The sequence below is a fragment of the Arachis ipaensis genome, chromosome B04 (assembly GCF_000816755.2).
Source record: "Arachis ipaensis cultivar K30076 chromosome B04, Araip1.1, whole genome shotgun sequence".
Lineage (NCBI taxonomy): Eukaryota > Viridiplantae > Streptophyta > Magnoliopsida > Fabales > Fabaceae > Arachis > Arachis ipaensis.
In genome coordinates, this window is record NC_029788.2 from 14,543,429 (window position 1) to 14,554,376 (window position 10,948).

Genomic DNA, 10,948 nt, shown 5'->3' on the forward strand with positions numbered 1-10,948 from the left:
CTAGTCTTTGTCTGAGTTTTTGTACTGTGTATCTTACACGATGAATAAACGTGTGTAAATATCTTTCTTAAAAAGTATTCGATATTTTTTATTTAATTTATGCTCCAACTTATAAATAATACCTAAATAAATTTAGATTCTATTTTTTGTATTCTCTTCGACATGCTTGAACTGAAATAATTCAATTGTATGATTAGCAACCTTAATTTCTGTTATAATAACTATTTGCTCCTATTATAATACTATTCCGCGCAACATAATTGTCGACACTGCCTCATCTTTGTGTCTGCTCTAATTTCTTTTTGAAAAAGTATTGAGAGACAATGACATTAGTGTACAATGTGTACAATGAATTAAAAAAAATTAAAATTAAATATTAGATTCCTAATTAATTATTTAATTTTAAAATTTAAAATTTGAAAATTTAGGATTAGCATTTAAACTCATTCACACTACATATGGTTATTCCTAATCTCACCATAACCTCCAATACAAATCCAAAACTTACCATCATCTTCTCCGGTCCTCACCTCGCGCCGCTCTCGCCAGCCATATTGACACTGCCACTGCCTCCCGCCGACACCGCCTCCACCTCCGCCGGTCAACCCGCGCCTCGCCCTCTGACGTTCAGCCTAATACTGCTGCCGTTGTTTTCGCGCCACTCTTCCCCTACGGCATTGCTGCGGTGTTGCACAACTCTCTCGTGGAGTTGTTGATGTTGACCGCGCGAGCATCAAGAACATATCCCACTAAGAAGTTGATATGGGCAATGTTTCCAAAAATAGATACTTGTTTTGATTGCAAAATTGCCAAGCACACCACACCATCTGCAATCTCTACGAAAGTATTGATTTGGCGTAGCACCATATGAGCCCCCTTAAAATTTGCAGTAATATTCGATAATTCACTCTCCCCTCAACAATGTAACAAAGGCTTAATTGTTTGGTAGGGTCAGTCGTCCTGGGAAGGCTTATGGCTTATTCCAAAGCTGAAGTCAATTGAAGAACTCTCTCTTGTGGTAGGAATGTGAGCACGGTGCCGAAATCAATGACGATATTCCTCTCTTGACGTCTTTGATCCTCTCAACCATTTAATATTAATTCAATAGCCAGATGGTTATTTTAGATAATTTGTGGAGTGTTTTTTATTTTTGATATGTATTTGGGCCAAATTCAAAGCTATTGTATACATGGTCAAGATTTTTCATTGTTTTCCTAGCGAAGTTTTTTTCTTTTATTCTCTTTGACATGGTTGAATTAAAATAGTCTCATTGTATGATTGGCAATTTTAATTTCTATCCTAATAACTATTTTCTCCTACTATAATACTAAGTGTTGAATTTTTTTATTTAATTTATGCTATCATTTTATTTTATATAATACCTAATAAATTTAGACTCTCATTTTCTTTTCTTTTCAACATGATTAAATTAAAATAATTTCATTGTATGATTGACAATTTTAATTTTTATCATAATAAATATTTTTACCTATTATAACTACCTTGCTGATAAGAGTATAACAGCTAGTAATATAAAAAAAAAAAGGGAATAATGGTCTATAACCGCTTTTTTTTTCTTGGTAGTGCTATGCTATATAAGATGTTTTCACCAATGTAAAGTCAATTGAATACATTTTCACATTGAATACAATTTTCTTCTCTGTGATCTCATCAATCTTATTCTCTCTTTACTAATCTCATATAGTATCAAGAGTTTTGGTGAGGATCCATGGCAAATCAACTAGTCATAGTCTCAAACCGTCTCACCACCACAAAAGTCCTCTCTGTTTATACCGGTCATAGACAAACCTGACAAAATTTCGTTCAAAACCTAGGAGCAGCTTGCTCTTTACTCCATTGGAGTTAGCTGCCTGGAAGATCATCTTCAGAAGAAATTTTTTTTTTTTTCCAAAATTCTCCACTGATATTGAGAAACAAGCTGGAACTAAATCTGAAAAATACAAAGAATGGAAACAAAAGGACCACTCTCTCATGATATGGTTGCTTACATCCATAGATGATTATTCCTTAAAGAATCATATTCTTGATTGTACATTTACATGTATCGGGTATGGGAATGCATTCAACAGCATTTTTCGAACCTCTAAGGTTCAGATTAAGCAAATAAAGGCACAATTAAAATCCATAAAGAAAAAAGATTTGTTTGCTACAAATTATCTTAACAAGATTCAAAAGATAGTTCATTTTCTAGCTTTTCTTGGTCATGTTTTTTCTGTTGATGATCATATTAAAGCAAATATCTAACAGATTAAATGAGGAATATGCACCTTTTTTTTATAGTGATGTCTAAATCTGAATCAATTAGTCTGGTAGAAGCTGAATCCTTGTAGCTAGGTCATGAAGCCATGGTTGAAAAATTTCGAAAACATAAAATTGGGATCATTCAATTCAATTTTACTCAATATGGTAGAGGAGGTAATTGTGATTTTGTACAAAGGAGAGAAAAAGAGCTGGCAGAGGTGATAAGAAAATAAAAAGATAGATAAGGGGTTTTTTCTACTAGACCTCTAAGATACCTGTTCTTAGCAACCTAGGTCACCGGAAGGGATTCGCTACTAGACCTTCAAAGAATCTGTCCTTGACAACCTAGATCAGAGGGACGAAAACTGAAAGAAACAACCACGGAGATCACCTTAGTGTTGGATCCTCCAATCTTCCTCATGCAACAAGTGAAGCAAATCACTCACCTCACTTCTCACACAATAAAAAGTGCTTAAAAGCAACTGAAATTTATTCATCAAAGTTATGTAAATTGTCTCACCAAAGGTGTTTAAATAGGCACCTAATAACTAACTAAAAGATAAGATAACTAATTTAAATCAGATTTGATCTTATTGGATTAGATCAGATTTGATTTAATTTTAAAATCCTAAAGATATGATAACTAATTTAAATCAGATTTGATCTTATTAGATTATATCAGATTTGATTTAAATTTAAAATTCCTAAAAATACTACTAAGCAAATCAGGAGTAATTCAAATCTTTCAACAAACTCTAACAACAAAACAAACTAACATAAATGCCTAAAAATTCGAAAATTAATAATAAATTATACCTCTCATTGAATTTGAAAAGCATTATTGGGTTTCTTGCTGTCCTGACTTAGCCCAATGGGCTTTATGAGTTGTCGCCCTTTCAGCACCACTGTTTTTGAGACGGACTCTTGGTCTTTTTGATGTCCAAGACTGGCATCGTACAATTCTTCTAGTATTCAGATCCTTGAATATGACAAGATTACCATTCCGTCTCTTAGCTCTAAGATGACGAAAATGCCCTCCTGACCACGTATCATTCTCTCCCTCTTCAAAAAGATTCGTCCTCAAATCTTGCATGAGATGCTCTTCGTCCCTCCAAGGAATCCAAACCCAATCTCCAAGTTTAAATACCATGGTTTGATGACTTTTCTCTACCCACTGAATTGTGGCTATGTCCTTCATGTGTAGGGGTGGCAACACTACCCGAACCCGCGGGTACTCTTGTTCAAAGTGTGCAATCGCGGGGCGGGTTTCATGCGGGTTTTTTGTAGGGCGGGGCGGGGTCGGGTAGAGCAAAAACCCGCCCCTACCCGCCCCGTTGCCACCCCTATTCATGTGTGCCAGTTCAATCTTTTCAACCATACGTTCACCATCTTGTCCAAAGTGTACAATTTGTCTTCCTTTCTTTTCATCCATATTAATGCTTTCATAATTGATCAGTGAATCTACAAAGCCTGTAAAAGTTGATATAAAAACACTAGGAATTTCATGGTTAGATGTATGAGAAACTAAGGATTCCGTGAAATTCAATGATACTAATGCACTGTTGTCTAAGCTAGAACTTTCTAGATCTCTCTCACAAGTGTGTTTATTACTTTCAGTTTCTTTGTCACTCATTGACTCTTCTCTTTCACTATTCTCATCTTTTCTCTCAAAACTCTCGCTTTCAAACAAACATGGATTCTTTTCACTCAAACACTCACTCTCTTTTTCAATTTTTTTTCTCTCATATTTTTCAAATTGCTCATATCCCAAGGACTCAGTTGAGAAATTCTGCACGTTTGAATCTTCCAAGAATACATCACCATCTACAGCATACTCAACAGATTTTTCCATCTCTGGCTTTGAAGAAGAATGAAAGATAGCTGTAGAAGAAATTCTCTTGTTATGGCGATCTCTCATTTGTTGCACATGCTCCCAGCCAATGGCCAATTTGACCAAATCCTCAATGGTTGCGTAACGGTAACGTTGGACTGTATCTACAAGTTCTTCACGTAATCCAAACAAAAATTGTTCCATAAGAACCTCAGGACTCCTTTTAATATTAGCTTTGCCCATTAAATATAAAAATTACGTGTGGTACTCCATTACTGATTGTGAACCTTGTTGCAACTTACAAAATCTTTCAAAAAATTCATTGTGGTATGATGATGGCACAACTCGATTCCTCATGTGGTATGATGATGGCACAAACTGCCTCCTCATGATTTTCTTCATCTTCTCCCAGCTGCAAATTGGGCTCTTTCCGTACCGTCTTTTAGATCTTCCTAATTCAGTCCACCATATACGGGCAGCATCAAAAAAATTGGCTTGTACCAGTTGAACCTTCTTTTCCTCTGAAAGGATGCAATTTGCAAAAATTGATTCTACCTTCCTTTCCTATCTAAAATACGCTTCCGGATCATTCCTCCCTTTGAATGCAGGGATTTGCAACTGAGAACCCTTTTTCGCATATGAGCTTCCTTCATCATCACTATCGTAATACGCAAACATTTTTTTTGCGACTCTTTTTTTTTTGGGAACTCTAAGGTGAATTAAAGAAAAAAACAAAGAGATTAAACAAGACCCATGGAACGTGTAGATAAATAAGAATTTACCTACGACCTGTAACTGATACCAGATGATAAGAAAATAAAAAGATAGAGAAGGGATTTTTCCTACTAGACCTCTAAGATACCTGTCTTAGCAACCTAGGTCACTGGAAGGGATTCCCTACTAGACCTTCAAAGAACCTGTCCTTGACAACCTAGATCAGAGGGACGAAAACTGAAAGAAACCACCACCCAGATCACCTTAGTGTTGGATCCTCCAATCTTCCTCATGCAACAAGTGAAGCAAATCACTCACCTCACTTCTCACACAATAAAAAGTGCTTAAAAGCAACTGAAATTTATTCATCAAAGTTATGTAAATTGTCTCACAAAAGGTGTTTAAATAGGCACCTAATAACTAACTAAAAGATAAGATAACTAATTTAAATTAGATTTGATCTTATTGGATTAGATCAGATTTGATTTAAATTTAAAATCCCTAAAAATACTACTAAACAAATCAGGAGTAATTCAAATCTTTCAACAAACTCTAACAACAAAACAAACTAACATAAATGCCTAAAATTTCGAAAATTAATAATAAATTATGCCTCTCATTGAATTTGAAAAGCATTATTGGGATTCTTGCTGTCCTGACTTAGCCCAATGGGCTTTATGAGTTGTCGCCCTTTCAGCACCATTGTTTTTGAGACGAACTCTTGGTCTTTTTGATGTCCAAGACTGGCATGGTACAATTCTTCTAGTATTCAGATCCTTGAATATGACAAGATTACCATTCCGTCTCTTAGCTCTAAGATGACGAAAATGCCCTCCTGACCACGTATCAAGAGGGTAGTAGATTTGGTCAGAATCAATCTATGCACCAACAATACCAAGTGTGTGGGAAATTTGGACATTCCGCATTCTCATGTTTTTATCGTTTTGACCAATCTTTTCAACCACAACCTATTTCTTCCATACCTTCTCAAAAATCAATCATCTCTGCCAGCACCGCCTCCTCCTTCTTTTCATAATCCAAGGGCATATGTAGCTACTGTTGGGAAACTCAACAAAGGTTCAAATAAGAACCTGTCTAACAGCGGAAGCACCAAAAATAATTTTTCCACAACCTGTGCAATTAAATAGGCAATACCAAAGATACTCCAATCAGCAAATACAATGGCAGAAATTAAATAATCAGACACCAGAATTTTTCCAAAAGAGGGACAAAAAACTCATGGGACCTAGTCCAGTAAAATCTTCCACTATCAAAATAACGGGTACACAGTCAGTCTTCCTAGTGACACTAGGGCATCTCAACAATCAACAAAATACATCATCAAAACTGATGGAATTAACATAAACCTCCACAAAGTGGATATCTCAAATCAGGCAAAAGAGAAGACAATACAACTAGCAAGTTATATCCTAATGTTCATCTCTAAACCAGGAATAACATACTAAAATTTCATAAGAAATTGAGCAAATTTACCAAATCAATCGGATCAAGATAGCTTGCCCTTTTCCCCCAAACTTTCTCTTCTCCCTCGATGCCATTTTTCTTTTCATTCAAAGAATGAAGCTTCATGCTTCCTCTCTCTCTCTCTCTCTCTCTCTCTTTCTCGTGGCTTAAAGCCACTTTATTTATTTTTTTAAAATTGTGGGCCCCACTTAGTTGGGGATCCACCAACAAATCTCCCTCTCACCAACTCAGGTGGGGATAGGCTGCTCCACCAAGCCCGCCTTCTCTTTGCAGGAATCAAACTTCACTGCATGTAAACTCTTAGTCATCATATCTGAACCATTATCATCAGTATGGATCTTCTCAAGTGCATATGACTTTATCTCAAGCGCTTGACGTATCCAATGATACCTCACCTCTATGTGCTTTGATCTGGAATGAAACGTCAGATTCTTGCTGAGATGGATAGTACTTTGACTGTCACAAAATAGCACAAACTTCTCTTGATTGATGCATAACTCTTGTAGAAATTTCTTCATCCACAAGAGTTTCTTAGAGGCTTCAACAACAGCAATGTATTCTGCCTCTGTAGTAGACAAAGCAACACATTTCTGAAGTCGAGATTGCTACGACACAGCTCCCCCTGCAAAAGTCATCATATAACCAGAAGTAAACTTTCTTGAATCAAGATCCCAGCCATATCCGCATCTGTGTAACCATCCAACACAGGTTGGCCACTCCCAAAGCATAAACAAACTCTAGAAGTACCATTAAGGTATCTGAGAATCCACTTTACTGCTTGCCAGTGTTTCTTGCCAGGATTAGAGAGAAACCGGCTAACAACTCTAACGGCATGAGCAATATCCGGTTTGGTGCAAACCATAGCATACATCAAACTGCCAACTGCAGATGCATATGGAATCTTCTTCATTTCTGCTTTCTCTTTCTCACTTGTAGGACATTGCCGCGAACTCAGCTTGAAATGACTAATGGGTGGAGTACTAACAGGTTTGGAATTACTCATACTAAATCTCTTGAAAACCTTCTCAATGTACTTCTACTGCGACAACCACAGTTTTTCATTTTTCCTGTCACAAGTGATACTCATGCCAAGGATTTTCTTTGTAGGACCCAAATTCTTCATAGCAAAGGATCTGTTCAAGTCTTTCTTAAGACTTTCAATCTTCTTAGTGTCATGACCAACAATTAACATGTCATCAACATAAAGCAAGAGAATTATAAAATCACCATCAGAGAATTTCTTAACATATACACAATGATCAGAAAAAGTTTTACTATACCCATGACCTTCCATGAAGGAATCAAACTTCGTGTACCACTGCCTTGGTGCTTGCTTCAGCCCATATAAGCTCTTCTTCAACTTGCATACAAGGTGCTCGTTTCCTTTAACCTCGAAACCTTCAGGTTGCTCCATATAAATTTCTTTATCTATGTCACCGTGAAGGAATGCAGTCTTCACATCAAGCTGCTCAACCTCTAAATTCAAGCTAGCCGCCAACCCAAGCACAACTTGAATAGAGGACATCTTCACAACTGGAGAGAAAATCTCCTCAAAATCAATACCTTTCTTTTGCTCAAAGCCTTTCACAACCAATCGATCTTTGTACCTTGGCCGTGAGAAATTTTCATCCACTTTCAATTTGAACACCCATTTATTTTTGAATGCTCTCTTACCCTTCGGCAACTTCACAAATTCAAAAGTATGATTCTCATGCAAGGATTTCATTTTTTCTGGCATGGCCTTTAACCAATCTTCCTTATGCTCCTCAGACATAGCTTCCTGGTAGCTCTCTGCCTCCCCAGTCTCAATGTTCATCACATACTCATGAGGAGAGTATTTTTTAGAAGGATGTTATAGTTCTCTTTTTCCTTGATTTAACAGCATTTAGTAAAATGTCACAATAGATCTTCTATAGTAATATTATGAGAAATATTACAATAGACCTTTTTTGGTAACACATAAAGAAATATTACAATAGATATATTTTGTAACACTTAAAAAAATGTTATGATAGATATTTTATGTAACATTTAGAAAAATATTACCATAGATATTTTTTTGTAACACTTAGAAAAATATTACAAAAGATCTTTAGTAACATTTTTTTAGTTATATTATACTATTTTTTATTTTATATTATACACAATATAAATATACTGTTTGCTCATTTGGTTATTGCATCTTTGTGAGTAGTCACAAGTTGTTCGAATGCTGTCCTGGCTGTTAGAATATCATCATAACTACCTGACTGAGTAATTTTTCCTCCCTCCATCACCTGGAATATGTTTTGTGACATTTGACATGAATTAGTCTTTAATGTGTAATGGAATATAACACCAAAATTGTATCAAGTGGTCAAGAGAAAGCTAAAGAGTTTAACAAAAATGCTACATCTTGACCCAAAACATTTAAATGAATAGCCTATGCTTTGTTTCAAATTTATATCATTCACTTAAGTCAAACTTAACCAATGTGAGATTAAATGACTCACGCTTGAAATCTCAACAAAATTGAGATACTTTACCAGGATTTTATCAACTTCTAAGAGAAACTCCACTTGATGAGTCACTAGAATAACTTTTTTTCCCTGAGAGATGTCATGACACATTCCTGTAATTTCATAAATGTAAAAAACATTAGTTTATTTCAAATATATTAGGGCTATAGTTTTGTTGTGATTGAGAATCCAAAGTGAAATCTTTCTTACATTGAATAAATGAGCAGCAGTGTGCGCATCAACTGCACTGAAAGGATCATAAAAAAGATAAATGTCAACATCATTGTACACTGCTCTAGCTAGTTGAATCCTTTGTTTTTGTCCTCCACTCATGCTGATCCTTCTCTGACTGATTTCTATCAGATTTCCATGGCTGAAATCATTGATGTCCTTATCCAAGGCCAGGCCTTAATGGTATTCTGATATCTTTTCTTGTTCATTGGCTTGCCAAAGAGTATGTTATCTCTAACGGTCCCACTTTGGATCCAAGAAATTTGAGAAACATATGCTATGGTGCCATATACATTAATCTGTTTTGCATTATTATGAAATGCCATTTAAGTATAAGAAAAATGTGTAAGATACTAAAATGATAAGGTAAATAATCAAAATAGTTGGGTACACTGATCCCTGATCCCAAGTAAAGTTTCCACCTTCAATTTCTACAGCATTGTTGTCACCATCTGAACTTTGCTTGACACTCCTTACAATTTCATTACTGCCTAACTCTTCAGCAAGCAAAAAGGTATTGAGCCGATCGAAAGATACCATAACTTGGATAAGAACAGAGAGAGCCTCAGGGATCATCCTAACTGGTTCTGACATGATCCTCAATGTTGCAAGAACTGTGAAAATTGTCCCTGCATGCAATGGAGCACTATGGAACAGAACACATCCTAGGAAGACAACAACAGAAACAATTGTAGGAGCTATCCAATAAAGAATTGAGCCATAACACTTCATGATCTATGTCTTAGATAACCATATAAATTCTTTCGCGCGAAGCAACTCAACCAAGCTCTTGAATTTTTCCTCCTATGATTATAACTTGATGATCTTCATGCTGTTAAGTATCTCTGAAGTTGATCTTAAGCACTCATCTTGTGCTAACAAGAAACTGAGACTTTTGTATCACCTTTGCAAATGGTATATTGAGTAGTCCACAAATTATGAAAGGAATTAGGCCAGGCAGAGCACCAAGACCTATTTTGATCAGAATATGCATTATATTGATCAGAATCTCTGACTGTAAAATCATGATAGTAATATTGTACTATACTTTGATCTTAAATCTTAAGGTGAAATAGACTCTTTTAAATTGTACTATGTCTAAGTTCTTCTAAGATATATAGTAACAAAGTTTTTTGAGACATTTCTTCATATAATGATACTAAACTTGCTTTTAAATTTAATTTTTGGCTATGCTCCTAACATAAAGGCTATAAATGCCTATTGAAAATTGGTATAATTCTCATCACTAGACATGTAGTCTTTGATGAATCTATTTTTTCCTATTTTGGATGTTTATGTCACTACAAGAAATATTAGCTATAGCGACTAATTTTTAGCGGCAATAGCTTAATGGCTACTGTTTGTTTTATTTAAGTTATATTTTTATGGCAATTATATATTTACCACTAAAACTATATATTATAATGAAAATTATTATTATTGCCACTAAAAAATATATGAAAAAAACTTTTAGTTAAAAGCTTTTAGTGGCAATAGTGTTATGGCTAGTAGTATTCTTACTAAAATAATATTTTCATAACAATTGACCAATTAACTGATAGAAGGAGAGTGCGTGAAACAGAGATAGAAGAGAGCGCTCACCCCCGAAACTCTAAAAGGGTGTGTGTGGTTCAAAGATTAAATTTTATTACTAGGAATGTTATTCCTAGGAATATAATACCTAGGAATAAGATTACTTGGAATAGAAGATACCTATGTTTGTTTATAAAATTTAATGTCTTGGAATGTTATGTAATAATCCTAGGAATAAATAAATTTTTGTTTGGTTGAGTTTAAATTTCTTAGTCATATTATGTAATATGTCAAAATTACCCTTACTCATTCAAATTAAATTATTAATGACTAAAAATTAAATATAAAGCTAATTAAATATTATTTTTTACATTGTTTTTTTTTAATTTACAAA